Consider the following 7,831-nt stretch of genomic DNA (forward strand, 5'->3'; position numbering starts at 1 on the left):
CAGAGGTGACTGTAGACTATGGCAGTGGTTGCCGTGGTGGGAGAAACTCCCAGTCTCACAAAAGAGTTTGTTGGAAAGTGGGCTAGGGAGGAGCAGGCAAGCTGCATGTTTCCCTCTCTGGCCCCTCCTCCACAGGCAGCTCTGCAGTGAGGAAAGGAGGGTTGCCCTGCTCTGGTGAATACTGAAGTCCCTGCCCCCTTACAACATAACCATTGTGCTGAGACAAAGAAATATGGCCCAAATGAAAAAAACAGAGCAAAACTTCAGAAAGAGAGCTAAACAATGAGCAGATAGTCAACTTGACTGATGGAGAATTTAAAGCCCTGGTAATCAAAATGCTCACAGAACTGACTGAGCTTGGTTGAAAAATGAAAAAACAAATGAAGGATATCCAAAATAAAATAAAGCAAAATATTCAGGGAACCAACAGTGACAGGAAGGAAACCAGGACTCAAAGCAAAAATTTGGAACAAAAGGAAGAAATAAACATCCAACTGGAACAGAATGAAGAAACAAGAATTTAAAAAAATGAAGAGAGGTTTTGGAACCTCTGGGACAACCTGAAATGTCCCAATATCCAAATTATAGGGGTGCCAGAAGGAGAAGAACAACAGCAAGAAATTGAAAACTTATTTGAACAAATAATGAGGGTAATCTTCCCCAATCTGGTGAAGGAAATAGACTTTCAGGAAGTCCAGGAAGCCCAGAGAGTCCCCAAGAAATGAACTCGAAGAGGACCATACCAAGACACATCATAATTAAAGTGCTAAAGGTTAAAGATAAAGAGAGAATCTTAAAAGCAGCAAGAAGAAAGGAGAGAGTTACCTACAAAGGAGTACCCATAAGGCTATCGGCTGCTTTCTCAAAAGAAATCTTGCAGGCAAGAAAAGGCTGGGAAGAAGTATTCCAAGTCATGAAGGGCGACCACCTACATCCAAGATTGCTTTATCCAGCAAAGCTCTCATTTAGAATGGAAGGGCAGATAAAGTGCTTCTCAAACAAGGTTAAGTTAAAGGAGTTCATCATCACTGAGCTATTATTATATAAAATGTTAAAGGGACTTACCTAAGGAAAAGAAGATAAAAATATGAACAGTAAAATGACAACAAATTCACAACTATCAACAAATGAACCTAAAAGAAAAGAAAAACAATGAAAACAAAAACTAAGCAAGCAACTAAAACAGGAACAGAAACAGAGAAATGGACATCACATGGAAGGATTTCAGTGGGGAGGGGGAAGAAGGAATAGGGGGAGAAAGGTACAGGAAAAAAGAAGCATAAGTAGTTGGCATAAAATAGTTGGGGAGAGGTCAAAAATGGTATAGGAAACAGAGAACTCAAAGAACTTATATGTACAACCCATGGACATGAACTAAGGGAGGTGATGCTGGAGGGTTGGGGGATGCAAGATGGAGAGGGGATAAAGAAGGAAAATTGGGAAAACTCTAATAACATAATCAATAAAATATACTTAAAATGCCAAAAAAAATGGCTTGTGCCACATTGATGTAACCTAGTAGCAAGAAGAGCAGACTGGAATGGGGATGCATGAACAATGACGACTTCACTGTACTAGTCAGTGAGGACTATAGATGCTGTTGAGTGAGCATGTGTACTGTGTGGCTGTCACATTCAAAATGACTGAGCAAGTAGAGCAACAAATCTGCATCCAATTTTTTTAAAGATTTTATTTATTTATTTTTTAGAGAGAGGGGAAGGGAAGGCGAAAGAGAGGGAGAGGAACATCAATGTGTGGTTGTTCCTCACATGCCCCAAAGTGGGGACCTGGCCAGCAATGCAGGCATGTGTCCTGAGTGGGAATCAAATCAGTGACCCTTTGGTTCACAGGCCTGCACTCAATCCACTGAGCTATACCAGCCAGGGCTGCAACCAATTTTGCATTAAGTTTGCACATTCCTCCATGGAAACTATTTGTATGACTCAGAAGGCCACAGCTATGGGCAACTGGTGACTGGCAGCTTTATCACAACAATAAGCCTGCTCATGCATCATGTCTCATGCAGTTTTTGGGTGAAACATCAAATTACCTAGGTGACTCAGCCCCACTACAGTCCAGATTTGGCACCTTGTAACTTCTGGCTTTTCCCAAAACTGAAATCACCTTTGAAAGGGAAGAGGTTTCAGACTGTCTATGAGATTCAGAAAAATACAGTGGGGTAGCTGATGGTGACTGGGAGAACTGTGTGAGGCCCCAAGGTACCTACTTTGAAGGGGAATGAGGCATCATTGTCCTATGTACACTGTTCCTTGTACCTTGTATCTTCTTCAATAAATGTCTCTCCTTTTCGTAGTACATGACTGGATGCTTCTGCACAGACCTCACAGATACCTAATCTGGGCACCAACTACTACCTTTGTTACAGTGAAGTGGTTTATGAAGTGTGCACCATGTGTCCCTGGGATTTCTTGAGACCTGCCAGAGGTACAAGAGGTCAAAACTATTGTCATAATAATACTAAGATATGATCTGCCTTTTGTACTGTGTCACATTTGCACTGGGGTTGCAGAAGCAGTGTTGGGCAAAACTGCTGGTGCTTGAGATGAACTAAGGCAGTGGTCACTGTAGTCTTGACCTCCACACAATTAAGGTTAAGAAAACAGTCTGGTAACACCTAAAAATGATCTTGGTACAGGGTTAAAATGATAATTTCATTAAAAGTCACCTTTAAAAGCATGCTACATAGTAGTTGTCTCCAGAAGAAACAGTCAGTGATAGGTTGAGCGGCTAGCCCGATTAGCTGCATCGTTCATGGAAACCCAGTTTACTTGAAAGGATTGATGAACAAGCTAATCATTCAGACTTGGTATTTGACAAGTATTTTTTAAAAAACAAAGTGAGCCAGTTACTTGAAGAGAAGCAACTGACATCTTTGTTGCCAATGATAAAATTTGAGGTTTCGAGCAAAAATCGAAATGTTGGAATATATGTGTCCTTTGCTGTGAATTTGACATCATTTCAATACCTGGATTTTTTCCAGTAAGATGATGACATTGACAAATTTTCAAAGTATTATATAACAGAATGTGTCAGTACATGCATGACTTTCACTGATCCAGTGAACCAATATTCTTCCAATGACCAATGTGTGGTGCTTACAAAATTAGGCTTGGGTAAAAGATCCACTCAAAGTGAAAGGTGGACTGTCAGATTTCGACATAACAGATCAAAAAAAATTATTGATGCGATTTCAGATTCCACATCATATAACTAACATTCAAGAAATGATTACTTTTCAAGTTTCAGTTTAGTGTCTAGAGAACTATCTGCAATTATATGAAAAGGCTATTACCCCTCCATTTTTTTAACTACATATCTGTATAGTTCAAGCAAAATAACATATCACAAAAGTCTGAATGCAGAAAAAAATATGAGTTCATCTGTCTCCTATGAGGCCAAACATTAAAGTGATTTGCAAAAATATTAAATAATGTCACCTTTTTAACTATATTTTTGTTCCAGAAATTATAGTTATTTTTGCATAAATGTTATACTGTATAAAACACTTCAGGAATTGTTTTATTATAAATATTTAGGAACAAGTTTATTATTGTGGTTTAAGATAAATTAAGAAATAAATATTTTTAAATTTTTTGTTTTAATTTCTAATACAATAAATATTAATAGATATAGCCCATATACACAAAAGCTCTCTGGAGTCCTCCATGCCTTTTAAGAACATAGCCCTGACCAGTGTGACTCAGTTTGTTGGGTATCATCTTGTGAACCGAAAGGTCACGGGTTTGATTACCAGTCAGAGCATATGCCTGGGCTGCAGGTTCAGTCCCCAGTCAGGGCACATATGGAAGGCAGCCAATTGATGCTTCTCTCTCACATTGATGTTTCTCTTTCTCCCTTTTTCCTTACCTTCCCTTCTCTCTAAAATAAAAAAATAAAATTTAAAAAAAGAATATAAAGAAATCTCAAGACCACAATGTTTGAGAAGAGCTATTTTAGTGTATTAAAAATTATAGCATCCAGCACTTACTGGATAATTCAGAATGTACTACATGCTTACTAATTGCCAGATATGTATTGGCCCTCTTAATCCTCTTAACAACCCCCTGAGTCTGCAATTATTGGGCTCCCCATTCCACAGGTGAAGAAACTGAGGCACAGAGATATTACATGACTTTCCAGGATCGCATTGCTAGCTGCAGAGATGCTGACATTCAGAGTCAGGAATCTGACCCCAAGGCCCACTTCCTTTACCTCTTCAGAATGCCTTCTTCTCTCTGTGAGAGCTGGCTTTGGAATCTGTTAACTTTTGTCCATTAAGGAAACAGCCTGGCTCCCCATAACCACTTCAAATAACCAGGAGGTCTCACATCATGGCCTTCCTCTCCTAACCACCCTAATCTCCAAGTCTAGTGCCCATACAAGTGATTGAAAAAAACCCCAAAATATCAAACCATGTGAAAAGTTGCATTTCACACAAAATCTGGCTATTTCCTACATCATACCCTCAAACTTGACTTTCTCAAGGACTTTTACATTTCCTTCCTCTGGGGACAAAAAGGCAGGCAAGTCTCCCCTTTCACTATGGAACCTCTCTCAAAGCCCAGTCAGCCTCGTCCTGGAAGATCACAGGATTACTAATTCACACCACTGTCTTTTGTTACACTCTTAAAAGTAAAAAATCGCTCATAGCTGTGTGTGCCTCTAGTACCATGCCATTATGCCTGATACCCCTTTATTAATGTTATCTCGTAGGCCACAATGCAAAGGCATTCCAGAAGTAAGCAAGTCGCCCAGTTAAAAGCCCTGATGTGCACTAACCTATCTATGGTCACAAGATTTCTCTTCATAACCTTGGTGGCTCAGTATACCAAGACACAATGCTGAGTAAGGAAGTAAGCAAAATCCCATTTCCCTCAGGCACCTTTTTTTAAGATTGTATTTATTTATTTATTCATTTATTTATTTATTTATTTTTAAAGATTTTATTTATTTATTTTTAGAGAGGGAAGGGAGGGAGAAAGAGAGAGAAACATCAATGTGCAGTTGCTGAGAGCCGTGGCCTGCAACCCAGGCACGTACCCTGACTGGGAATCAAACCTGCGACACTTTGGTTCACAGCCCATGCTCAATCCACTGAGCTATGCCAGCCAAGGCTAGATTTTATATATTTATTTTCAGAGAGAGGGGAACAGAAGGAGAAAGAGAGGGAGAGAAACATCAGTGTGAGAGAGAAACATCAGTTGGCTACCTCTCACATGTCCCCCAACCAGGGACCTGACCCACAACCCAGGCATGTGCCCTGACAAGAAATCGACCCAGCAACCTTTCAGTTCACAGGCCAGCACTCAATCCACTGAGCTACAACAGCCAGAGCACCTTCAAGTATCTTTTAACTTAAATGTTAATTTTATCATGTACAAGTTAGCTTGACTCCCCTTTCACCCAGAAAGAAGCCTTTAAACTCTAAAAGAATTTTGAAATTCTTTCATCAACTTAAAGGCATTTTGGGGATACGGTTTGTGAAAAAGATGCTTCAGAAAATGAAGTTGTCATGTATTGTATGTGTAAATAAACCTTTCAGCTCTCTGCAGAACCCAAGCTCAGTAGGGCTGGAAAAAGCATTCTGGGCATTGGTATGCAAATGAGCATGTCAACAGCAGTTAGAGTGTACCTTGGAGTGGTAAACAAGCTGATTGTCATGGGAAATGTAGTCAGTCGGCTCTGTTTGAAACTCTGGCAAATCCCTTGTTTGGTTAGATTTCTGCAAGTTGAGTTTGTGAACTCAATAATACAGCTTAACAGCAAATTCACAGTCACAGCATCTTTGGGTGTCTGACAGGGTTGTGCACACCATGAAGGGCAAAGGAGCTGGCATGCCCAATCAAGTTTGAAATGCCAGGAGCCTGAAGCACCAATAGAAAGCTGAAGCTTACTTCAAGCGCAAAGTGGCCAGTGTGTGCGCACCTGCCTATAGACCCTGAGCTGTAACTGGATGTGCATGTGGACCCTGGGCTGCTCTTGACAATCGCTCTCCCTTTCACTTTGAGATGTCTGTCTCTCTCATTTGCCACTTTGCAAACTAGTTCTCAGCCTCCGCTGGAAAGCCTTTTGCACCTGCACCTACACAGGTGGGATCAGCCGTATTCATCTCAAGGAATCCACCCTTCTTTTTTTTCCCCTCTATACAACACTACCTCATTCATTCATTAAATGAGTCGAGCCTGTGGTCCATGCCAGGTGCTTGGCTAGGCTCTGACCACAGTAAATCACACGCTGTGTATTCACTTATGTGTCTCTCCAACTAAGTGGCGCTTATCAAAGGCAGAGCCTGGGTCATCTTCCTGTGTTTCCAGCATCTGGCACTTGGTAAGAATCACATCTATACCTAGATTCATGTTCTTCTTGCCTGGAAGAGAATGAATTCAACAAAAAGCACTGAATCCTAGAACTGTTTTTCTTTACCCATGTTCCCTCTTCCCTATTCATCCTGCTGACTGGCCCTGTCCATCCATGCTTACTATAGGGAGCTTCCTCCTCCAACACCTCCCCACAGCTTCACTGCCCACCCTCTGTCTTCCAAACTTATGCTGAGGCCTTTATCAAGCCCCGCCTCAAAATCTACTTCTCTGAAGAGTAGTAGATTCTCTGCTGTCAGGGAAGCCAGCTCTGAAGCTTTCTTTCCCAGAAAAGGAGATCCACTTCCAACAGTGGTTTATCTGTTAGCCTCAGAGCAGGCTCAGAGCGAGCTGAATGAATGGGCCAAAAAGAAACTGTGGTCTACCTAACTGTCCAGCTCTTACTGAAGGGAGTCAGGGGCTGTGGAAGGATAAAGAATGACTTTCTGGTGAATTACCGACTACGGAAATGTGATCTGAACTGAGAAGAGAGCAGGGAGAGTGAAATAGATAACATGCTTTCTGGCCATATTGCTACACTCTTTTTGTTAGATGTTTAGTCAGGAGATAAAAATGTTGTACACTCTTGCTCAAAAATAATTCAAGTCCATGTCTGGGTCTGCCCTCTATTCTGTATTTTTCCTGTTATAGTTTGGGAACAGATCATGAGGTACTTCTGTGACCCATTTTTATGGGCTAAATTGTGACCCCCAAAGAATATATGTTGAAGGCCTATACCCCAGTGTCTTAAAATGTGACTGTTCTTGGAAATGAGACCTTTAAAAGAGATGAGTAATTTAAAATCAGGCCATTAGGGTGGGCCCTGATCCAATCTGATTGGTATCCTTATAAGAAGAGGAAGTTTGGAGGTAGACACGCACACCCACAGAGAAAAAAGTCATGTAGGGACCCAGCAAGAAGGCAGCCATATGCAAGGCAAGGAACGAGGCCCCAGGGGAAACCAAATCACTCTGATCTTGGACTTCCAGCCTCTTGCACTGTGAGAACTGTGATCTCTGTTGTTTAAACTCCCAGTCCACGGCATTCTGTGATGGTGGACCCTAGCAGACTAATACATCCATATGTGTTCAGATATTCTCTTCATACAGAGAAAGCTCCTGTACATGAAATCAGCTCCTCTGTCAGATGTGGGAATTCTGACTGCACTGCCTCAGCACAAAAACTCACCAAGAGCTGCCTCCCTGGGGCTATGGCTATGCTAAGTTCTGCCTTTTCCTGGCGTAGGGAGTAGGGGCAGGAAGGGGAGAAGCCATGACCAGGCAGAGGCAAGGTGAACAGTCAGGTAAGCCATTGAGCCGTGATGTCCCTCCTGAACTTCCCAGATGATTCTGACCCTCCCCTCCCTACACATGCATGCATTTGCTCATTCAACAAATATTCGTTGAGCACCAATTTGTCTATGCATCAGGTATTGGTGAGCAAAACTACTCTGA

This window comes from Phyllostomus hastatus, unplaced genomic scaffold (genome assembly GCF_019186645.2).
Source record: "Phyllostomus hastatus isolate PE091 unplaced genomic scaffold, TTU_PhHast_1.1 phas_contig_41, whole genome shotgun sequence".
Taxonomy (NCBI): domain Eukaryota; kingdom Metazoa; phylum Chordata; class Mammalia; order Chiroptera; family Phyllostomidae; genus Phyllostomus; species Phyllostomus hastatus.